The sequence below is a fragment of the Aethalodelphis obliquidens genome, unplaced genomic scaffold (assembly GCF_003676395.1).
Source record: "Aethalodelphis obliquidens isolate GAN/ISIS:26980383/991018 unplaced genomic scaffold, ASM367639v1 scaffold50, whole genome shotgun sequence".
Lineage (NCBI taxonomy): Eukaryota > Metazoa > Chordata > Mammalia > Artiodactyla > Delphinidae > Aethalodelphis > Aethalodelphis obliquidens.
In genome coordinates this window covers 9,649,695-9,675,220 of record NW_020837994.1, presented here as the reverse complement: position 1 = coordinate 9,675,220, position 25,526 = coordinate 9,649,695, and the positions used below count along the sequence as shown (strand labels likewise).

Below are 25,526 nucleotides of genomic sequence, written 5' to 3'. Positions count from 1 at the left end.
TTACTAACAGACATAAGGAGGTATTTTGTAATTTCAGAGTGAAGAAAAGGAATAAACAAACTGTCATTATTCACACATGACATGGTTACATACATAGAAAATCCAAAGGAACCTACAGATAAATTACTAGAATTAAAAAGCAAGTTTAAGAAGGTTGCAGTATAAAGGCCAAAATACAAATCAATTGTATTTCTAAGCACCAGCAACAAAAAGGAATTAAAATCTTTAAAGTTTCAAATAATACTTAGAAATAAATTCACACCAAAAAAATGTGCAAGATATTTGCACAGAAAACTATGAACTTTATTGAGAAAAATTAAAGAAGAACTAAAAAAAAGAAAGGAAGGATATACTATATTCATGGGTTGGAAGACTCGATTATTTTATAGACATCAATTCTATTATCTATAGATGCATTGCAATTCCAATCCAGATCCCAAGAAGACTTTTGTTTTGTTTATGAAACTCCATAAGGTGATTCTAAAATTTGTAGGGACATGGAAGGTCCAATAGCAGCTAAGACACTTTTGAAAAAGAACAAGGTTGGACTAACTGCTTCATCAGATATCAAGACTTATTTTAAAGCTATAGTAATTAAGTCAGTATGGTAAAGGCAAGGCAAGAAAATAGACCAATGGGGTAAAACACGAAGCTTAGGAATGAACTGCCGCATTAACATCTGATTTATCATAGAGGTGGAACAGTGAGGAAAGGATGGTCTTTCAATAAATGGTACCGGGTCATTAGATATCCATATACTAAAAAAAGGAAAGACAATATACAAAACTCAACACCAGGTGGATTATAGCCCTAAATGTGGAAAGTGGAACAATACAACTTCTAGGAGATTACCTCAGGGAATATCTACCTTGAGATAGAGGAAAAGTTCCTAAACAGAACCCAAAAAAGCACAATACAGAAAGACTGATCAGTTAACTACATTAAATGAAGAACTTCTATTCATACAGAGACAGCATTAAGAAAATGAAAAGGCAAAGCACAGGCTGAGAGAAGATGTGCAACACATATAATCTACAAGGACTTATATCTAGTATATAGAAAAAACATCTACAAATCAATAGAAGTTAAACAACTCAAATGTATAGATGGGCAAAAATCTTCAAAGGCGTGTCACAAAAGATGATATCCAAATGGTCAAAGAACATCAGTACTCAGGGGAATGTTAATTACACAATGATATACCACAACATATTCACTAAGATGGCAAGCATTTAAAAGAAAAAGAAGGAAAAGGATGTGGAGCAACATATTTTCAAACATTGCTGATGAGAATGTAAATTGGCACAACCAATGGGGAAACTCTTTGGTATTCGCTGTGGAAGTTGCATTTATACATACCTATGACCCAGCAATTCTACTCCTAGGAATATACCCAATAGAAATGCATTTACATGTGCACCAAGATACATATACAGGCACATTCACAGCAGCATTCAGCATTATTCGTATGAGTGAAAAACTGGAGACAATCAACATGACCATAAACAGTACAATGAATAATAAATGGTGGCATATTTTTATAACAGAATACTATACAATGGAGAAATAAACCCACAACATATGAGCTAAAAAATTTAGATATACAGAATATCGCTGTATGTATTATTCCATTCTTAAAGCTCAAAAACAAGCAAAAAATGAAACTGTAGTGTTTAGAAATTCACTATTATGCAGTAAAACTAGAAGGAAAAGCAAGAAGTTATTACTATGAAAATTCAGGATGGTGGTTACCTTTTAATGGGAGGGAGTGGGCACAAGGGGGCTGTAGGGATGCAGGCAGTGTACTAGTTCTTGATACTGATGTTGGTTACATGGGTGTTAGCTTTGTGGTCATTCATTGAGTTATACATTTTGTTTTGTGGACTTTTCTGTATGTGCATTATATTTCACAGTTTGAAAAAATCTTTAAAGAAACCCTTCTCTCTAGAGAGAAAGCAAATATGGCAAAATGTCAACAATTGCTACAACGAGGTGAAGAATATATGGGTACGGTGCTATTCTTTCAACTTTTTACATTTACAAAAATGTACATGAGCATTTTTAAAAGTTGGAGGAAAAACTCTATTTTGACCTAACTTCTCCTGTGGCTACTACCTAATTTCATCCCTTTCCTTATGGCAAAACTCCTTGAAAGTGTCTCTATTTTCAAGGTCTCCAGTTCCCTTACTGCAATGCTCTCTGAACATACTCCTACTGGGGTTTTGCTTCCACTATAGCAGTGAAACTGATCTTTCAACGTCACCAATGACCTCCACCTCCACATTGCTAAATCCAATGATTGTGTCTCAGTTTTTATCTTTATTTACTATCTGCAGCATTTTACACTGTTGATCTCTCTCCTCCCTGAAACATTTTCTAGCTTCCAGGACAATTGCCTGATTTTTCTCTTACTATTCCAGATACTTTTGTCATTCCCCTTTCCTGGTGCTCTTCATCTTCCTTGACCTCTAAATATTGGGCTCTGCCCCTGGACAGCACATGGACACTTCAAATCTTTACATAAATGTAATTTTTTCAGTGTGGCCTTATCTGGCCACCCTTATCTAAAATTACGACCCTACACATAACTCCTTTTCTTAGTTTATTAAAATATTCTCCTTAGCACTATCTAAAAATGCTATCTATTTTACTTATTTATTTTGTTTACTCCTTGTCTCCCGCACTAGAATGTAACTTTCAAGAGTTACATGTTGCATGTCCAGAGCCTAGAACAATGCCTGGCACAGGTTAGGCACTCAGTGTTTGTTGAATAGTTAGTAAATTACACTTAAAGTAAAATCCATAGTCCTAGCTTATAAAACCCTATTTAGTCTTCATTTCATACTCCTTTAATTTCTCTAAACATACCAAGCTCTCCCCCCTCTCAGAGACCTTTCCACTTACTGTTCCCTCTGCTGAGAAAGCTTCTTCCTGGCTTTTCTCATATTGGCACCTCAGGGCTCAATTTATTCATTTTTATTTTAAAATATTTATTTATTTGGCTGCATCGGGTCTTAATTGCAGCACGCAGGATCTTCCGTTTTGGTGCGCGGGCCCTTTGTTGCGGCTTGCGGGCTTCTCTCTAGTCATGGCGTGCGAGCTCTAGAGCACATGGGCTTAGTTGCCCCGTGACATGTGAGATCTTAGTTGCCCAACTAGGGATCGAACCCGTGTCCCCTGAATTGGAAGGCAGATTCTTAACCACTGGACCACCAGGGAAGTCCCAGGGCTCAATTTAAATAGGCCCATTCTGACCACTCTGTTTCCCCTCTGTACTTACTTACTCTTTTATACATTACCTGTTTAGTTCTTTCGCAGTAATTATCTATCACAATTTTCTTGTTAATTTATTTGATGACATGATTTTTGGTTTTTTGGTCTGTCTACCCTGGTCTAGTCTGTCTGTCTTTTTCATTGATATATCCCCAAGATCTAGCACAGGCCTGGTACATAGTTGGTGGTCAATAAATGTCTAGTGAGTGAATGAATGAATAAATGGTGAAGTAAATAAATGAAAAACACAACTTTTCAGTGTTTAGAGCAGGGTTCAAATAGAAACCAAGAAGCTATGGCATCACTATCCAGGAGAGAACAAAGGATATTTGTCCTGATGCATCAAGAGCCCAGGATGACATACTCAGCATTCTTCTAGAGTCAACAACCTTTCAAGATCCTTTTCCCTTCTGAATTGTCTGACCAGTTACTGAGGGATAAAGAGCAAATGTGGAAATAGTCCACCTACACGCAATGGGCTCCTTTTGATGTACTAATCAGATGGTCTGAAATGCTTGGTTATGGGCAATTAAGGATGACTGGCCTTTGAGACCCAGTAGTTTGTTCTTGAAACATGATGGTTGTGTGGGAAGAGAAGTGGGAGGGTGGCTTCCTGGTTGGGGGCAAAGTACACTGTGTGTCCCACTCACTTCTCCACTTATTTTATTATTATTATTTGTTGGAGAGCAGTTTTACAGCAAATTAAAGTCAGGTTTAAAGGGAAAAAGAAACCACAACAAAGAAAAATGCAATTTGGAGGGGAGAGGTTGGTGGGGCGGAGGGCAGATCAATTTCATGAGGAGTGGGAGTCACTAAAGGCCAAGCATATCATTTACATGACACCACTGAATCTCTATAATACCCTCTCATGGTAAGTATTTAGTTCCCATTTAACAGATGAAGAAATGGGGGGTTAGAGATATGAAGAATTTGTTCTAGTTCACACAGAAAGTAAGCAGCACCTTGATTCAAACCTTGATCCCGCTGATGTCAAGCTCATACATTTCCTGCCATAACTGGTAGTCTGCCCCCTCTTCCTCCAAAGGAACAGTCCTGGACCCCCAGAGCTTTGCACCTGAGATGATCGCCCCAGAGTTCCCTCTACAACGCTATTTTATGATGTATTTCTCTCCATTCTCAGTGACTAGCATAGCGCCTGGTACATAGCTGGCTCTTCAATAAAGGTCCATTGAGTAAAAAATAAAAGAATGAACAAATGAACAAAGGAGATGTCTTAAACAATATAGCTTCCCTGTGAATCACATGTTGAGAACCAAAAACAGTTTCCAGGGGTCTTCCTCCCCTCTGCAGCTCTCTAGGGAAAGGATGTCTCTTTAAGAATAGCACAAAAGACCTGGCAAAAAAAAGGCAGTTACTCTGGGGTTGTGCTTCCTCTGCCTTGATCTGGGCAATACTCTGGTTGTAAAGCCTGTGGGATTATCTTCTGGTGGTATAGTAGCTGCCAATAACAATAAATGCCAACAACATTTACTAAGCACATATTATGTGCTAGGCACTGTGCTAAGCCCTTTCCATTTTTTACTTTATTTAATCCTAAAAAGTCTGAGAAAGAGACGTAAGTCTATTATCTTATGTCACAGGTAAGGGAAAGAAAGTTTTGGCTTGACTATAAAATTTAACTGCCGGAGAGGGAGGGATAAATTAGGAGGTGGGGAATAACAGATACGCATTACTATAAATAAAATATATAACCAACAAGGACCTATTGTACAGCACAAGGAACTATATTCAATATTTTATAATAACCTATAAGGGAAAAGAATATATATATATCACGGGTTCGAGCCCTGGTCGGGGAACTAACACAACATTGTGAATCAACTATACTTCAATTAAAAAAAAAAATCAACGGCCAATTTGTGAAGCAAGTATTTTAAAGTCTCTACTTTTCTCTCTCCTTTCTCTCCTTTGCTTTCCTTCTAAGATGTAAAAATATAATGCCTTTAGAAACTCAATTGTTTGAGAAGAGAGGCATCAGGAAAAGTTTTGCCCAGTCAAAAGACTCAAGAATCTGTAAGACATTGTATTTGCCCTGAAAAAGTGGTAGGACAGGGTTGCTCTCAAAACTATGCTGTGTTTGGGGGCTTCCCTGGTGGCGCAGTGGTTGAGAGTCTGCCTGCCGATGCAGGGGACACGGGTTCGTGCCCTGGTCCGGGAAGATCCCACATGCCGCGGAGCGGCTGGGCCCGTGAGCCATGGCCGCTGAGCCTGCGCGTCCGGAGCCTGTGCTCCGCAACGGGAGAGGCCACAACAGTGAGAGGCCTGCGTACCACAAAAAAAGAAAAAAAAAAAAAAATGCTGTGTTTCAATGCATCAAATTTGATGTCAAAAGCCCTGGATTTGAGTCCCAGCTTTATAGTTGACTATTTTTGGTTGTCATTAACCTTGAGGAACCTCAGCTTTCTCACATATGAAATGGGGGTAATACAAAACTGTTCCCCATAGGCTTGTACTAAGGATCAAAAGAAGGAATGTGATTTGGATAGCGTGAACCCATCTATAAATGCTGACTTTTCTTTTGTTTGGAGATGTGCTGGGCTTCCCCAGAACTCTCAAAGGTCAGGGTGTACCATGTAGTCCCAGTAGAGTGTCCCTTGTCATCAGAGCTGGTGACAGTTAAGTTTGTGTCCAGGATTGGACACAACAGTGCTGAGGCTATTGGGAGCTATTTCTGTGCACAGTTTTAGTTCTTCCTTCTTATCCAGACATTTGTTTACAGCAACAAAGAGCTGGAGAGACAAGAAGGTTTCTGAAGCACCAGGACTTGGGCTTCAGAAAGGGTATTATATTCAGAGCATTAAGAAGTGGGGTGAAAGATAGTTAGTCTGAACATGGAATATTTCTCTATTATGTCTTCTTTAATGTCTCTGAATAAAGTTTTGGTCTTCTCTCTAGAGATAGACACATCTTTTGTTAGATTATTCCTAGGTACTTGTTATGTTTAATGCTATTATAAGTTGTCCATTTCAGATACTTTTAAAAACTATTTGTGGGGCTTCCCTGGTGGTGCAGTGGTTGAGAGTCCGCCTGCTGATGCAGGGGACACGGGTTCGTGCCCCGGTCCGGGAAGATCCCACATGCCGCGGAGCGGCTAGGCTCGTGAGCCATGGCCGCTGAGCCTGCGCGTCCAGAGCCTGTGCTCCGCAACGGGAGAGGTCACAACAGTGAGAGACCCGCATACCGCAAAAAAACAAAAAAACAAACAAACAAAAAAACACAACTATTTGTGGCTGGTATATAAAAATGCAATTGATTTTTATAATTAGTCTTGTATGCAGTAAACTTTCTAAGCTCTTATTAAGTCTAATAATTTAAATGTAGTTGTTTTTCCTTTCTTCCTTTCCAATACTTAACACCTTTATTTATATTTCTTTCTTGCTTTACTGTGCTGGCTAGGACCTCCAGGACAATGGGGAATAAAATAAGTCTTTTATTCTTGATCTCAAAGGAAAATTTTTCATCTTTTAAACATTAAGTATTATATACTTTAAAAGTTATCCTTTATCAATTTAATACAGCTTTTGCCTCCTAAAGCATAAGTTTTTAAAAAATAGATATTCTTTATCAGCTTAAGAGCTTCTCTTCTAGGGACTTCCCTGCTGGTCCAGTGGTTAAGAATCCGCCTTCCAATGCAGGGTGTGTGGATTCAATCCCTGGTCAGGGAACTAAGATCCCAATGACGAGGGGCAACTAAGCTTGTGAGCCACAACTACTGAGCTCGCACGCCTCAACAAGAGAGCCCACGTGCTGCAAACTACAGAGCCCACGCGCTCTGAAGCCTGCGTGCCACAATTAGAGAGAATCTGCACGCCACAACTGGAGAGAAGCCTGCACACCACAACGAAGACCTGATGCAGCCAAAAACCAGAAAAAGATAAATTCTAGTCCCAGTTTGGTAAGGTTTTCGCTTTTATGAATGGATGTTGAATTTTATTAAAAATTTTCTTCTATTGAAATGACGAAATGTGTTTATCCCATCAATCAGTTAAGGTATAAATTATATTTTGATTTTTAAAAATATTAAGCCAAACATATTCCTGATATAAATACATGGTTATAATGTACATTCTGGGTTTGGTTTGCTAGTATTTTAAGATTATTGTATCCATATTAAAAAAAATGAAATCAGGGACTTCCCTGGTGGTCCAGTGGTTAAGAATCTGCCCTTCCACCACAGGGGGCGTGGGTTCAATACCTGATGGGGAAACTAAGATTCAGCATGCAACGCCGCACAGCCAAAGAAAAAAAAAAGAAAGAAAGAAAAAAAAGAAATCGTCCTATATATCCCATTTATCTTTGCAAAGTGGGTTTTACCATCTTAATTTTAGTTGTGACTCCTAAGAAGTGAATAATTGACCAGTGTCATATATAGATAGTTCGTGGCTATGCCAGTACTGGAAATCAGGTCTGTCTGAATACAAAGCCTGTTTGTCTCCTCTAAGCCACATAGCTTCCGTGAACACTTATCAAGGCTTCAAAACCAATTGCCCAGCTCCTAAATGTTTTGAAAACATAAGATTCAGAGAAGGAGCATGAGAAGGGTAATAGCAGCAAATAGTCTTGGGAGGCTGTGCTAATATTCTGATTCACCAAAGCCAAGAAGAAATAATTCCTCTGCAGTTGAGGAGAAAATGTGAAGCTAAAAGCCTAAGTAGCTATCCGTGCAATTCCATAGGAATCAACTTTGCAAATAAGCATAAAAAAGAGAAAACACAGCAAAAAGTTGCTAGATCAAAAATATGGCACGAGAGCTTCCCTGGTGGCGCAGTGGTTAAGAATCCACCTGCCAATGCAGGGGACAGGGGTTCAAGCCTGGTCTGGGAAGATCCCACATGCCGCGGAGCAACTAAGCCCGTGTGCCACAACTACTGGGCCTGCGCTCTAGAGCCCGCGAGCCACAACTACTGAAGCCCCCATGCCTAGAGCCCATGCTCCGCCACAAGAGAAGCCACCACAATGAGAAGCCCACACACCACAACGAAGAGTAGCCCCCGCTCTCTGCAAGTAGAGAAAGCCCCCGCGCAGCAACAAAGACCCAACTCAGCCAAAAATAAATAAATTAATTAATTAAAAAAATATATGACATTAGGGGCTTCCCTGCTGGCACAGTGGTTGAGAGTCCGCCTGCCGATGCAGGGGACACGGGTTCGTGCCCCGGCCCAGGAAGATCCCACATGCCGCAGAGCGGCTGGGCCCGTGAGCCACGGCCACTGAGCCTGCGCGTTCGGAGCCTGTGCTCCGCAACGGGAGAGGCCACAACAGTGAGAGGCCCGCGTACAGCAAAATAAATAAATAAAAATTATATATATATGTATATATGTATATGACATTAGATCATTCAAAAGCCAAGGGTAAACCAAATTATAGAAATTTAATTCCTCAAGATAAAAATATGGCTCCAGCTAAATACTGCAATGTTCAGAAAATGTGTTAGAGTGAAGGAAGCTATTGATTATATATAGGCTAACTCGAGGGAGAAATTGAAAACCCACATTTCAGCTCTTGGATTTGAATAAACAAGAGAAAAACATCAAGATGGAGGAAGGGGCTTCCCTGGTGGCGCAGTGGTTGGGAGTCCGCCTGCCGATGTGGGGGACGCGGGTTCATGCCCGGGTCCGGGAGGATCCCACATGCCGCGGAGCGGGGGACCCGTGAGCCGTGGCCGCTGAGCCTGCGCGTCCAGAGCCTGTGCTCCGCAGCGGGGGAGGCCACGGAAGTGAGAGGCCCGCGTGCAGCAAAAAAGAAAATGGAGGAAGGATTCCCAATGCAGCATAAAAAATGTATTCATACTTGTTATTATATCTTTATAAAACTTAGTGAAATGTGTTCACTTGATTTAGCAGCACAGCGTACGAGACACCGTAGGGATGGTATCTTCATTCCTTGAGGTGTCCCCAGGGTGTCTATGAAAATCTTTGGAAACCAGAGTGTAAATCCTTACATTTTTCACACTTACCTGAAGTACTTTAACAGCTATTTGCTCATAATAGCTCCCATAAAAGTAATCGTCATCTTTTAAGTTAATGAGGTTAATCACCCTTTTTACTGTACATAATGAGCCAGACACTGTGAACAATTTCTCTCTTCCTTCTCTGGGTTCTTGTCAAACCTTGTTTTAGTCAGGGTACACTAACTGCTGTAACAGTCACATCTCAGTGACTTAACACAACGAGTTTATTTCTGACTCAAATCACAATGCAATGGAGGTTGCAGGTGGTAGGGGGAGAAAGAGAGAGCCCCTTGCATAACGATTCTAATGGATCCTCTGATAGATGAAGAGAGCATGGAGAATTGCATGGGAAAGCTTCATGGCTCAGGTTTGGAGGTGGTGTTGATCACTTCTGCCCGTATTTCATTGGCCAGAACACAGTAATGTGGTTGCAAAGGAGGCCAGGAAACGTAGTCCTTTTACTTGCCCATGTTTTGATGAACAACTAGTCTCTACCACACTAGTAAATCAGGAAGATTAAATGAATTCTTTTTTTTTTTTTTTTTTTTGCGGTACGCGGGCCTCTCACTGTTGTGGCCTGTCCCGTTGCGGAGCACAGGCTCCGGATGCGCAGGCTCAGCGGCCATGGCTCATGGGCCTAGCCGCTCTGCGGCATGTGGGATCTTCCCAGACCGGGGCATGAACCGGTGTCCCCTGCATCGGCAGGCGGACTCTCAACCACTGCACCACCAGGGAAGCCCAACACTGGTAGTTTTAATAGGTTTCATAGTCATAAAATGTGAGAACTACAGGGAACCACAGAGTATATACAGTCATTCTATAAATCAGAAGACTGAGGGTCAGAGAGCTGTGTCACTGAAGCCCAATTCAGATCAGCCTTAACTGTGCTCTGCAGCTTCTGACATCAAACCACATGAAATTTTAGGGGATCATAATGCTTGCTAGAGTTTGGTTATTGTTATCTACAGATGGGTCTCTTTAGTTGAAACTGGAGGACAGAAATTCAGAAACACACACACACACAAAGGTTTGTTTCTAGTTGAAGAAAACTGAAATGGGCTTTAGAATATACTTAATGCAAACTTTTTTATAGATATGAAACTCAGGCCCAGAAAGGGGATATGACTTTTTGAGAACAGGTTACTGGCAGAATCAGTACTAGAATCCCAGTTCTGTAGCTCCAGATAAAAATTCATCTTCACGTGAAGACCTCCTCTTCAGGGCTCATCTCTTTATTTGGTGTTTCTTATCTTTGAGAACCCAGGGCCCTTATACTAAACACAAAACACACTACCCATATCTACCCTTCCATGTACACTGTTCCACTGTCAGGCCCTAATCTCCAATTCCTAATCTCCAATGCCCACTGACCCCTACCCTCTTTCTAACCTAAGACACACACACTACATACACCATGCACCCTTTACCTTTTCTGAGTCCTAATTCCTTTCAACAGCTTCATCTACAAACCAAGGTGTGGACAACTAACAATGGTATAATGATTCAGCCCCTCCTTGGATATCTGTATTTCTAAAGAGGCTTAAGATAAAAGGTGCTGTCCCAAAAGACATACTTTTTTGAATTAAGAGTAGATATACATAGAACATTCCAGCATTAATTTTTGAAAAATAAAATTAATTTTTATCACAAATTATAAAAAGAGAGAATTTTGGGGGGTGATCCAACTGTTCTATATCTTGATTGTGGTGATTACATGACTGTGCATTTGCCAAAACCTGTAGAATTATACATCAAAAAGAGTGAATTGTACTATGTAAATCTAAAAACTTTAAAAAGGGGAATAAAAAAGTGATTTCACAGCCCATTAATATCCTTTAGTTTTCCTGCCCAGAAGCAACCACAGTGTAATGTCTTATAATGACATTCTAGTGGTGGAAATTTAGTCACTGAGTCAGACTTACTGGGGAGATGTTTTTGGAAATGATTTTTTTAGAACTCTTAAACCAGGAAATCATCTATTCCACTATAATATTACACTGCAGCTTTTTTGACTTACAGATCTATTTTTCCACTTCTCCTCCACAAGACTGTTAGACTCTGAATAGCATGTTCCCTGTTTAGTTACCTTGGTGTCCCCAGAATCTACCTAGTATAATATCTGACACCTAGTGGATACTCAATGAATATTTACTGAAGAAACAGAAGTCCTGTTTTAAGCACAGAAGGAAATGTGAAAACAAATACGGTATAGCTCTTGGTCTCAAAGAATCTTCAAACTTAGTGGTCATGTTACCTCAATATAGTTAGTAGTACACAAACTAAGTGGGAAATAAGAGGACAGAAGGTAGGGAAAGATTATTGTGTAGGCTGATAATGGAAGCTGTCATCTTATTTTAATGTTCTATAATGAGCATTAGTATATTGTGTGTAACAGGAGACCCTTCAATGTCCTTTCATAGAGCTGTGGTTGATGAAAAACCTGGGTGACAGGAAAAGAGACCAGATGGCGGTAGTCCATCTAAAAATGTTTTACCTAATTGCAGAGTATTTTTTATTTTTAAAGAAACTGAGGATGAAACAGCCTTTGACGAAACTGCATCATCTTGGAATCTACAAAGAATCAGGTCCCGAAGGAAAACAATAATTAATATCACTAAAAACCAAGTCATTCTGGAAACATTTCACAGGCTTCCTTTAGAAGATAAACTTAGTGTTACAGTAATGGCTTTATGGTCATGACATTAAACACATGACATAAAGCTCAGCTATTAATATTTTTATTCTTAAATATCAAGGCCCACTCTGCACTGGGAATTAAGGATTCCAATTTAGTCTCCTGTCCAGGCCATCTAGGGTTTCATAAACAATGTTCTATTTCCTTCATTGTCTGTAACAGTCCACTTCACTAGCTAACATCTGTCACAAAAGAATCAGGTTATAAGAGGGATGTAAGTCAACTATTACTTAAAGGATTGAGCAATCCATCAAAGTGTTATAATTTAACAACTTATTTATCCATTAAACAATTGCTGCATGCCTAACTGCGAATGTGCCTGGCAGAAGAAAAGAGCGTATTACCTACTGTTAACAGTAACATCTGGCGGCCAAAGGCAGTTTACTGGCTTATGACCCAGTCATGCTGCAGCTTTGCGCTGAAAGGGGAGAGGTTAGAAGGTAGAATATTGTCACTGTATTTATGCTTCTAAGTACCAAATCACCTAGATGACTATTCTGGAAAGAAAATAACTACAGGTCAACAATCCCTTATTGTAAACCCTTGGGACCAGGTGTGATTCAGAATTCAGAACTCCTTATAGTTTACAATGGCAATAGGTCCATATACCACATATTATGGAATGTCTCCAGCAGGGACTGGGGCAGCACGCTGTGATCAAACAGTATTTCTGCAGTGAAGTGAATGAATGCTCACACTAAGCAGCATGGATAAAGCCTATAAATGGTTTCACGTAACCACAGGCCAAGCCAGGTTTTACTTCCCAGGTACCCAATTTCTTCATATGTAAAATGAAGTTCTATTGAACTTCTCCAAGTTATGGATTGACCAACATGAATGCTGAGTCAGAACTGAAATATGTATCTGTATCATGCATTAATTTAGATATTGGTCTAGTGCTCCCCATGTGGATCAAAAGGGCTTGAAAATCACTCCACTTTCATAAACATTTCCTTAGTCTAAACGATATTTTGTCTAAGCTGCTTTACTGCCTTCTAAACAAGCTATATGAAAATGTACCCATTGATATTGGTGGGTATAGGTAGGAGAATGGGCATTAAAAAATCCTTTTAGCTGTAAATTACCAACACAAACCCCAGAAACCTTGAAATGTTTTTCTTGGAGGGCAGAATAGAAAATATGAAAGGAATATCAAGTACTAATACATTGTGAAAATAAAGCAGAGATTACTGAAGCATAAACTACAGCTTATCTATATTTAAAGTTTAAAAAATGTGTATTTTCAAATGAGACTTTAAAAAATGTGATTTAAATAGTTATGGAACTTCTGTTTTGTCATCAAAAGGCCTTGGTGTCACACGGTTGTTGCACCTCTTTGGGAAATGAAGGGAAAACACTACATTTGTAGTCTTGGCCAAATGGAAGCTACTTAGGTCTGGGACATTTCCTTTTTCCTTTTTTGTTTCACCTAAAAGAAAAAGATACTAGCAGCAGTTCTTGTGTAGACTTAAAAAATGTCAAACAAACCTGGGTTCTGTTTTCAATTCCTCTCTACTTGTTAACAGGTGACCCTCAGCTGATCTGTCCCTTAATTTTAAAATGCAGGTGATTTCTACCCTGAAGTACTGTTGAATGAAAGTGGTAGCTAAACATATATTTATGGCAGTACTTACTAGCTTGCTACTGAGAAAAACAATAACCCTCGATTCACTTATTGAATGTCTAAGGAAGAAGAGGTATTTTTTAAAATTTCCATAGTTGCAGGTAGGTTAATGTCGAAATGTTTGAGCAGTGTCTAGAGAAATAGAGGTACCACAGATCTGAGGCTGATTAGGTAAGGATAAACTAGTTGAGCGTGCCAGGAACTTTCCTAGGTTTTTGGAATATATCAGATACAGTGAAAAAAGACAAAAATCCTTCCCTCAGGGAGCTTACACTCCAGTGCGACCACTTGAAGATACCAGCCCTATTCTTTCATTCTATCTATAAGAGATACTAGTTACAAACACCTCTAATCTGTCCATTTATGGAGCAGAGCATGTACTCCCTAGCATGGTATTCCATTTTTCCATGTTATACCTTGATGAATTTAATATTCTCTAAAATCGTGAACCCCTTATGGTAAAGGTTCATTCATTCTGTTATCGAGCTCTTAACCACGTACCAAGTATAGCAGATATAGACAAGCTTGGATACTTTCAGAAAACAGCAAAGCAGCCTCTTTCCCTGCCTGCCCCCACGAAACAAATGGAGATAATTTAGTACCTTCTAAAAGTATCTATGTCCTCAACATGAGAAATTTGAGAACTTCCTTAAGTCCACTTTATGGTGCAACTATTTTGATTTTGAATATATGAGGTAGAGCGTCACAAGTTTTTCAGTGCTTGGGTCTCTAAAGATCTTAATTGGGTCTTGGGTACAACAGTGAAAAAGAGAAAGTTCCTATTATTAAAAAATTTAGCCAGGGTTCTTAATCAGGGGTTCATAGTCAGAATTCAGGGGTCCATGAAATTGGATGGGGAAAAATTACATCTCTATTTTAATAACTTCTAATAAAATTTGAATACAGGCAACAGATCACAGTAGTGTTAGGCGTAAACGTGTCACAGCTGAACTCTGATATTTTCCTATTACGATTGCTGCAGACAACTTGCTTGTTAATGAATTATAAAGCATATATATTTCTACGTCCAAAATTAAAATTTTTTGATAATTATTTCAATATCATTGTCTCCCTTTATTATCCAATATACTGTATTTTATGCTTTTTTTTTTTTTTTTTGCGGTACGCGGGCCTCTCACTGTTGTGGCCTCTCCCGTTGAGGTGCACAGGCTCCGGACGCGCAGGCTCAGCAGCCATGGCTCATGGGCCTAGCTGCTCTGCGGCATGTGGGATCTTCCCGCACCGGGGCACGAACCCGTGTCCCCTGCAACGGCAGGCGGACTCTCAACCACTGCGCCACCAGGGAAGCCCTGTATTTTATGATTTTTAAAAACTTTTCTGAAAAGTGATCCATAGACTTCACTAGATTGACCAAGGGGTACATGACAGTAAAAGGTTGAGTTTAATGGTCTAAAGGGTCATAGTAATCTTTGTACCTCCACAGCCTCTCACTTGGTAACTAATCAATACGTATGTACAGAACGAAATAAATGGATTTAGAACTGGTTGAACCAGTACCCCCTATCCCCAAATACTGACACTCTGGATGTCTATAATAGAATACCGTAGGGCTGCTTCTTATTCAAATTTTTTTAATCAAATGCTTTAGATGAAGACATGGATCATATAATTTGTTCATTTCCCTAAAATAAACTTTATACACCTGAATTAAGCAATACTTGATGTGGGTGGATTACATTCTTCATTGAACATACCTACAAAGAAACATTTAAAAAGTTTTGGCAACTGTTTCTTGGAATTGCAGCAATAAGAAATAGTGAGCACAATGGAAAGTAGTTAGGAACACAAAAATGAGAGGGGGCCTATGTATTGAGGCCTGACTTTGGCAAGTTAATTTACCACAGTGCTTTCAAGTAAAACTAGGTGAAGAGGAAATCACATGGTGAGTGCCTTAAAAATACAGGTCCCCAGGGACTTCCTAGTGATGTAGTGATTAAGACTCTGTGCTTCCACTGCAGGGGGTGTGGGTTTGATCCCTGGTCAGGGAACTAAGATCCTACATGCCATGTGGTACGTGGCCAAAAAAACAAAAAAACCCTATGTATCTGGTGTTCTATGTTAAATGTTACTGTATTTTTAAAGATAAGGAAACAGATTCAAAAGTTAATTTGCGGGCTTCCCTGGTGGCGCAGTGGTTGGGAGTCTGCCTGCCGATGCAGGGGACACGGGTTCTTGCCCCGGTCCGCGAAGATCCCACATGCCACGGAGCGGCTGGTCCCGTGAGCCATGGCCGCTGAGCCTGCGTGTCCAGAGCCTGCGCGTCCGGAGCCTGTGCTCCGCAACGGGAGAGGCTGCAACAGTGAGAGGCCTGCGTACCGCAAGAAAAAAAAAAAAAGAAAAGTTAATTTGCCTAAGCTGATACCTTACTTCCTAGCTTATTAGACCAGAAATCCAGAACCCAGGCCTGACTCAAAGGCAGTTCTTTCAAGCTATGCCTTTGGAATGTCTTACAGACCCAACATTCTTAAAGTGAACCATAAAGATTGAACTCACTTCAGGTATCTGCAGACCAAACTCTGAAAATGGTTTTATTTTAGACAATACTTTCCTTATCTTCTCAATCTTTAAACTGTGATAGAATCCCTGCTAATTATAAATTATGGTACGAATATCATATATGTTATGCATAAAATATATAGCGTATAAAGTATCATTTACTAAGCTAGGTATTTGGTAAACTGTTAAAACTGATGGGGCATTAACTTATAACATCTAAAGCAGAGAGAATCATACTCTCCATGATTAAAAATGATTTAACTTTGAAGGGTATATGTACTTTCAGTGAATCCTAATACATGGTGAGATTTGTAAAAAACTAGTTTTTGCCTCAAAAGTGATCTCACAGGCGACACTGCTTTATATATGCATTCAATTCTCACAGCAAGCCAATGAGGGAGGTACTATTCCCACTGCACAGATGGAAGCTGAGGCAGAGTTAAATAACTTGCTCAAAGTCAACACAATGGGCAGAAGTGTGACTTCAACCCAGGCTGACTGGCTCTGAGACTATGCTCCAAGCCACTACACTATACTGTCTTTTGAGAGCTTATTAAATTTCATATTATTTTCTTAATTCTTCGGAAAACTCAATGAAGCTGACAAATACTATTTTTATAGGATTCAAAGTCTCAGACTGATGAATATACCCCAAATCACATAAGTACTGAGATTCAAATCCAGGTCTTTCCATTGCTAACGCTCATACTCTCAACTACTAAATTAACTTCTCATGATCCTATGGTGATGATCTTAAGTGGATTTAACCATCAGAATGCATAATATAAACACATACAATGTGACAGATAGGCTGTAGGTCTATTTTGACTTCAACTAGCACAAAAATATTTTAATAGCATGTCCTTGCCAGTGTTATCAGAGGAATTACTTTCCAGTTATTTGAACTGTTAAGTGCATTTTAAGTGAACTTTACACAGTATCAAGATATATTCTAGAAATTTAGGGTTCTCTCAAGCTACGATGTGTTACACATAACTTTTAAGTTTCTACTCAGATTACTGAAAGGCAGAATGGGTTCAGGTATGTAAATTAACAGCCTATTTGAAGTTTATCTTCATCAGACCACTGAGCAGGTATTAATAATTAACAATTAAATAAGTAACACCTTAAATAAACAACTCAGCAGTAAACAGGGGTGTCCAATAACTTTCTGAATCTGGGTACAACTTTGGGCCCATGACAATTACTCAAGTAACACTGTTTTATCTTTTCCTCTCTCCAGATGGTTGAAGAGGTGGGAGACTATGAGATAGTCTTAAATTTGTTAGAAATAGGTTATTAGTCTGGACAGTCAAGTTTTAGCCTAAAATGGGGCATCTTGCTGGATGTATGGAGGTTTGCACTATGCACTGCAATCCAAAATGTAACTTATAGCAGAGCAATTCACGGGTAGCCCTAAGTTTCTCTTTTCATGGAAATACCTCAGGTTATTTCTTCTGGTACATCTCATGGAAAGCAATGAAACCTGGGTTACTGTGCCAAGATCTAGTAATAACCAACACCTTTGATATATTTTTTGATTATACAAAATCTTATCTGTCTTACCTGCTTCCTTCTTTTGCTGACATCTTTCCATTTATTCTGCCAGTTAAACTCCCAGAGAGAAACAGCAGCTCATTTACGTTACTGGGTAATGGGATGAGAGTGAGTACAGGTTATGGAAAATTTAGTTCATATCAGTCAGAATTGTATTTTCCACTTTTGTGGAGGGCCTGGTTGCCCTAAGGTGTTAGTTGCTTTTCTCTCCTTGTGACAATTATACCCTCCTCATTTAAGTAATCTAAAGAATTTGACTATCTCAGATTTCTCCTCCTTTAGGTAAATGTACATTGATAAAATCTTAGCTGGACAAGAAACAGACATGTTTTGTTCAAGTCTAACCTCCTGGTTCAACTGAGCACCATTTTTTCTAAAAGTGGTTGTGAAGATCATCCCAGTCAGTCTGGCTAGGAAGAATTAATGATATAGGTATAAAGGGCAGACACCACCTTTTAGAACAAGGCATTTTTCAAAAGAAGCTGAGGCTCATGGTCATTGCTATGTTTTTTTTGGAACTGTGATAAAAACCACTATTCTTGGAGTACAAGTTAGGTTAAATGAAAAGACCTGAAAATTGGGAAGGAAAAATAATCAAATCAAATGAAAAGCTGAGTATTATGTACAAAAAAAAAAAAATCACAAAAATACTTCAGAGCTCTTCCTCCTCTCCTCCTGGCCCGATTTCAGGGCAAGGTAGAATTTTAAGTCCTGATTCCTTTGGGAAATGATCAGACTGCATGAAGTAGAATGTGATTTTGACCCCTTAGTAGGAAGATTTAAATATAAACCCTCTTTCAATCCCACATGCCCTCTGTAAACTCTTATTTCTTACCTCTTTTGGAGCCAAACTTCTTTTTTTTTTTTTTTTCCCCCCCGATACGCGGGCCTCTCACCGTTGTGGCCTCTCCTGTTGCAGAGCACAGGCTCCGGACGCGCAGGCTCAGCGGCCATGGCTCACGGGCCCAGCCGCTCCGCGGCACGTGCGATCCTCCCGGACCTGGGCACAAACCCGTGGCCCCTTTATCGGCAGGCGGACTCTCAACCATTGCGCCACCAGGGAAGCCCTGGAGCCAAACTTCTTAAAAATTATCTACATGCAGTGCCTACTTCTTTCCCCATTCCTTTCACTCACTCCTTAAACTCCTGAAATCTGGCTTCTTCTCAGTACTCCATAAATATTAGAATTTCCATACAAGAACCCAGAACTGCAACGAATGCAAAACGGATTCCAAGAATGAGAAAGACGAGAGTGCAGAGTTTATCCGGAAAACAAGAAAATCCAGCAACCCATCTTAGGCAAATACACTGCCAGATGAAATGCTACAATAATTGCTCATAAATTATCTCGGGACTAGTAAGAAACAAAGAAGCAAACAATTTTAGAAAGACAAAAACATGAATACTGAAAACAGAATAGTCATGGGACTGAAACTAAAGAGGCATAATACCCAATATTAAAGATACAAAGAGTAAACAAAGCAGAGTTGAAATGGAGATTCTTCCATTGAGCTTGCCAAATGTTAAATACATAAATGTAAAGTTCATCATCAAAAACAGTACTTCATGTACTTAGATTTCAAATGACCTTTAAAAAACTGAGACTGCAGGTTAGTATCAAAATCAACTTTTCAACCAAGGTTTCTTGCCTTCCAGGCCAATTTTCTTCCTACAGATGTGTTACCCATGCTGGGCCCAGAACAGCACATTTCTGTCCCTTCATCTCAGGGACCAGATTTCAACCAATCCACCTAGCTGTCCTCAGGCTTTACGTCAGAACTCTCCAACCTTTGCAACTTTAATATCCCAAGCTCAAAGAAAAACGTCATAAACTCCAAGTATAGGCTTTTTAGTAAGCCGAACCCCAGAAAAGGACCAGCATTTCTATCATGTTTTACTCAGCCAAGAAGAAAATCCATCTCCTCTGAAGCACCTTTGAAGCCTTCCTTTTAGTAGTTCGTATGGATTTCTTTATTCATTCATCAAATCTTTGTTAATAGACTAATATTTGTCAGTTCTGCGTTGTTACTTTAATATTTCAGATCGTTCTGTTTAGAATGCTTGCTAACACATCACTCTGATATGCTTAGGTGTTTAGTAAATGTTGCTTAATTCCCCAAAGGGTATTACAAACACATATAGAACTGTGTTGATTACTTCAGAGGTATCTTATGTTTTTTGATGGAGTTTTTGGTGGAAGGAACTGTTATTTCAGATTTGTTTGTTTTAATCCATTGCAGTATTAGAAAAGTATCTTTCTTGTACATAGTAGATGCTCAATAAACATCTGCCGATTTGAAATACAAAAAACAAACAAAAAAGCACTTAATTTTCACTGCATTCTCAATTTTTGGGACAGAGTAAATGCTGTACCATCCTATTATTAGGAAAGTATTTCACTGAAATAGTATAGCACTGGTAAAGGCCATTTATATCACACTTATGTAAGACGTTTAGTTGCAGCTTAGCAATTGTAATGAAGTACTCTACTACGTTAACGTTATTTGCAATTGTATACTTTTGTACATCACCACTTAGGCAACTGCTTTATTTCAGTATGTTTAAAAAATAAGTTTTTCTATAATTTTTCTGTCTTGTATATAAGATATTATGAAACATTCACAAGAAAATGGCTCTACATATGCTAACACCGAGCCAACAGCATAAATGCTGTCCAGTTCAATGGGGACAACTGCCAAGAAACTATGAAAGATCCCACTTAATACTACATTAATGACTAAAAGTCTGGTGGTGCAGGGTAAGGAAGGAGGAAAGCTGAGTTTTATTTTGGCTCAAAGGTGAAAAAATATTATCATTTAGGTTATGCTAAGGGTTATGGTTACTGAACTTTATCTTATGGTGGTGGAGTAGCTCAAAAGTCTCCAAGCTGTTCCATTTACAAGCACCTATGTGCCAAATTCATCAAATCATGACTTAGGTGTAAAGAGGGTGACTCTGATGAACATTTCCTAAAATGTTTTAAGACAGAACTCACTGAGGACTAATCTTTACAGCAAGTTCAATAACATACATCACCATCAAATAGTCCATATCAAATTAAGAATTATGAATATGTACCAACTTACTGTACATTAATTGCTTACAATTGTATATCTCTGCACTTTCCTTAAGTGGCTATATTCATGAACATATTTATATTGGATTAAGTTCATATTCTTGCAAAGAAATGTTTTTCTAGTGCCACTTTAATTATCCAAACCTATTAAAAACTGAGAAATAAAAAATCATAGGATAGAGGGCTCACTTTTCTGGTTAATCATTAGCTATGAGCATCTTGATTTTGCATCCTGACATTGCGATATTTATATTTACTACATATACCTTTTGTGGCATATTAAACCCAGCAGGTAAAATTATGCCAACTTGTTACAAACACAACAATGGGTCAACTAAACAAGACTAGAAAACATACGTTTTAGTTTTCTGAATGTTGTTAAAGTAAAATGCTTAAAATATTAAACATTAAAGTTTGCTGAATGAGTTAAAGATCTTCCCTGGAGAAACTACAACTGCTGAATCCTGTATGACAGGCTCATCTGCGTCTACTTTAAAAATACACGCTGTTAAAAACATTTAACTCAATATAAAGCTATAATTATAATAATTATAATATAATTTTTAGTAAAATGTTTTTCATTTGCCCCCTTAAGTTCGCTTGTCTCAATTCTGTGATCAGCTTAAAATAATTCTTACTGTAACTGCTGGGTTTACATCACCTTTGAGTTGCCGGCATTTCATTTCTGAGAATGCTAAGAAAATTGATTCTATTTTGGAAGAGACACAGACAGGTGGACAACATAACTGACGGCTGTTCTCTCAAATTTCATAGCTTAAAATATAAAAGCATTTTAGAACTTTGAAGGCATGAAACAATTCTAACATTTTTTATAATTTAGGACATCATCTTTTACAGAATTAATTAACTACACTGATCCTCAGTAAAGACAGGGCCTAATTTTCATAATCAACTGTCGGGATTTTTCAAACTATACAAGAACACAAACAAAATTTTATTGTAATTTTTTTGACTTCAGCCACCCCAGGCACTAACACGATCTCAATAACAAGAATTTTACATTCCTTACGTGGTATGGGCTGAAAAAAACTGTTGCCCTCTATCATCACTTTATCAAAGGAAAAACTGGAACTGTATTTTCCTAACAATTTGGTCATACAAGTTTGACTTATCAATAAATTGCTAAGAGTTCAGCTGAGGTAATCCCTGTCCTTGGGTCCTAAGTACTTTGAGACTACTTTTTAAAAATTTAAAAAATCCACAAGAAACTTACATGTTCCAAAGTCCTCTGCTAAATGCTTTACATAACTTTGTTTAATCCTAACCATCACCCCCATGAGGCTGCTATTACCACTGAGGCTTAGAATGTTACGAATTTCTGTAAAAAATTAGCAAGCTATTCAAGATAGATTTAAAACTGAAGCAACAGGAGTCCAGAAAGGCCACTAATATTACTGTCCAACACACTAAAGTCAGTCTTCATATACCATCTCCAAGAGGACCTCCCTCCTCTGAAGGAAGACTTATTGAGTTTGACTCTTGGGGCTGCTTTAAAATTTTCATATGCTTGTTCTCTTTGTCTTGTCTTTATCCTTTAGCAGATATGAATGAAAGAATGTTACATGACTTTGAATGAAAAGATCACAAATGTAGTAATGAGTCAAAGAATTTTGAGCTAAAAAAAAAGATACTCTTATATATCATGTACCCAAATACCAAGAATACTACAATAACATCAATAATTAAAAAAAATTAGGATTTAGGGCAAGGAGTTAAAGAAAAATTATTTTCAGAAAATTCGATTATCTTTTTGCCTCTGTCTAGATACTTCAGTTTCTTTTAAATATCTGAGTAACTTTACCATAATTCTGTCATAGCTTTGAGCTCTTACTGGTTCTCTTATGATCAGACTTTCTTCGTATTAGACTAAACCCTCACTCTAAGAAATATCCAGGGCTTCCCTGGTGGCGCAGTGGTTGAGAGTCCGCCTGCCGATGCAGGGGACGCAGGTTCGTGCCCCGGTCTGGGAGGATCCCACATGCTGCAGAGCGGCTGGGCCCGTGAGCCATGGCCGCTGGGCCTGCGCGTCCGGAGCCTGTGCTCCGCAACGGGAGAGGGCACAGCAGTGAGAGGCCCGAGTACCGCAAAAAAAAAAAAAAAAAAAAGAAATATCCAGGAAGTCAGGATATTGTGGTATTCTTAAAGCTAAAATTGATGTCCCCTCCTCCACACCATGCATAAATTGATCCCTAGGTCATCTACACATGTTCAAAATTCATTCATGAATATATTTAGTAATAAACCTAAAATCCTTGCCAAAACTTTGTTATTACTTATGTGACACACCACAAAAAACCACAAATATGGGATGTGGAAGGCTGCTCTACCCCACCCCTGTGCACTCACCTCTAGTGTTTTAAAAATACACAACAGCTGGTTACAACCCTGGACAATAATTCAGCTGGATGAATGGTGGGCAAAAGCTACACATTTCTAGAGTTCTACAGGTGTTCCAGACACCTGACCCTGTTGAAAAAACCCTTGATATAATAGCAACTAACTCAATACTCTTTAATGAACTACCTATAATTATAATACAAATCAATGTCCTAATTCCCTTTTGACAGAAAAAGAAGGTAGATTTCTTTATTTACGTAAGGCATTCCTAATTCCACTTTTCAGCTTTCTAACCCAGTTTTTCCTCTGGGACACTGCGGTTATTCTTTCAGAAGCTGGCATCATCAATTCCTCTAATACTAATTTTTTAAATGAAATTTCTACACAGAGTACATAATTTTTTTTTCTAAAAGTTAAGGGTCATGGAGTTGTTTTTTGAGATAGGAACTAGCCTTGTTTCATTTCTTTATGGTTAGATGTCCATTGGATATAAAGCTGGAAAATTTCTAACTATCCAATCACATGACAAATTATAGAAATCACTACATTATACAGGTCTCACTTCTCACATACAGTATTTCTGTGAAATCTGCTGGGTCCCTCCCCCCAACCCCCCGCCATTTGTCTTCCATAGTAACTCAAATTGAGGTTATTGCTTACATAAAGAAGTATTATAAAATGAACAACATAAGTTCATATAAGACACAATACCACCCCTGAATCACCAAGCCCTAAGAATAATTTGTAAGAGTTTGAAACTAAGCCTAAATGTAAACCTGTTCAGTCTATTTCATCTCTATTATGCTTAAAACACGTCTATAGTTATACTGATGATCAGAAAGAAAACAGTAAACATTCTGTACCTTTTCCTATACTTACCAACGTTATTTGCAAAGAAGGTATTTCTGAATAACAAATAATTTCATAAGCTCTTCCCATTGTTGTATCCATGAATAAGTGAGGCCAATACATACTACCTTTGTTTAAAAATGAAACAAAGCCACTCATCTGCCTTGTTCCCAGAAACATGACATATATAAGATCATTCTTTATAAAACTGTTTTTGTAGTTATCATCTGCATACATTTGAGACATGTTTTTGGACCATGCTTTTGTCGTTTATAATCACTCTGCCTAGTCTTTCCTTGATACGATAATCCATTTATCAGCCATAATTTTAACTCCTAACAAGTGAAGTGCATACCCCTAATGACCCAAAGTGTCAGTTAATTTTGTTTTTCAGGATAATACACAAAAGGAAAGGAGAAAAACAGCACAAATATATCGGCATCTTTAGCCCTTCTGACACCCTCAGGAAGAAAGAAATTTCCCATCTTTTCATAGTGTAGACAGACTCTGAAAAAGAACAAACACACAACATTGTTTTAGTAACACAATCGGGAAAAAAACACAGTCCATTTGAAATACTGGGCAAAACAACTTAAAGACCAATGACTTCGGTTTCCGCTACCTAGTTCAACAGAAAATTAGTTCCTAAAGTGGTCGTATATATGGAGTTCCACAAATTAAACACTAAATGTATTTTTTAAGTAAGTCCGTGATCCATGCTACTGAAGATCCCGTCTCCGCAGTATTTTTAGCATAACGCTCTAGGTTTATTCAAGAATCCCAGTTACTCCGGAACCAATAGCCAGCAGCGCCAATCGGTCTATCATCAATATTCCCTTTCAACATCTCCCTGCTTTCGTTGGCAGGTATGAAGATGTCGTTTTAAACCGGGTGTGTTACTCCTGTAGGACTCTTCCTGTCTTTTCTTTATTTCGGGGCCAAAGCACCGTTCCCTTCCACCTTAGCTCCCTTCCAACATCGATTTCTTTGGAACCTTTTGCAAATCATTGCTGTATGAAAAACCAATGAGGGTACGACACCCTGGGAAAAGATACGGATGGTTGAAAAATGAATGGCAAGAAGATAAAAATAAATTTGGGAGGGAGAGCCCAACTCCGTTAGGTGAAAGCTTCTCCGACCAAAGGCGACAGAATCGCCACCCGGGGTCTCCGCACTCCCCAAAATTCTCAACCCCCCCGACTATCCTGTTAGCGGGTCTCAATGATGCTCTGAGACCAGGAGTAAACTGACTCCCTCAATCCCTTAGTTATAAAATGGAGCAAGAGGAGTAGAGGGCCTCCGCAACCCCTGCAAGACCGTGAGGTCAAGGCCCACTCGGTCTCTCATGCCGCCACCAGCCAGACGCGTCCTACTCAGTCCCCAGATGCCGCCTCCATCCCCCGGTGCCCAGGTTTGGAACCCAGGCTCTCCGACCGGGTTGTCCTCCTCCTCACCGTCCCCTCTGCACCACCACTCGGCTCCCGCGTTCCCTAAAACCTCAGCCAGCTCCGCAGAAACGTCCTAGCACTCCTAACATGGCGGCCGATTCCCCTTCGCTCCCTTTGCCCGCTCTGGGCGCGTCCGACCTTGGCGCATTTTGGGCATT

At 39.1% G+C, this 25,526-nt stretch overlaps 1 long non-coding RNA gene across 2 annotated transcripts; it reads right to left on the bottom strand.

Annotated features, from left to right (window-relative positions):
* Positions 1–11,003: 11,003 nt before the first annotated feature.
* On the bottom strand, positions 11,004–25,467 carry LOC113607827 (uncharacterized). Of its 2 annotated transcripts, none has more exons than XR_003428108.1 (4): positions 25,375–25,467; positions 23,951–24,427; positions 17,647–17,727; positions 11,004–12,357 (listed from the first exon to the last, which is right to left on the bottom strand). It is a non-coding gene; the product is annotated as an uncharacterized LOC113607827 (long non-coding RNA). The 2 variants fall into 2 exon arrangements; XR_003428109.1 differs by having other exon boundaries at positions 11,004–11,815.
* Between the last annotated feature and the right edge of the window lie 59 nt (positions 25,468–25,526).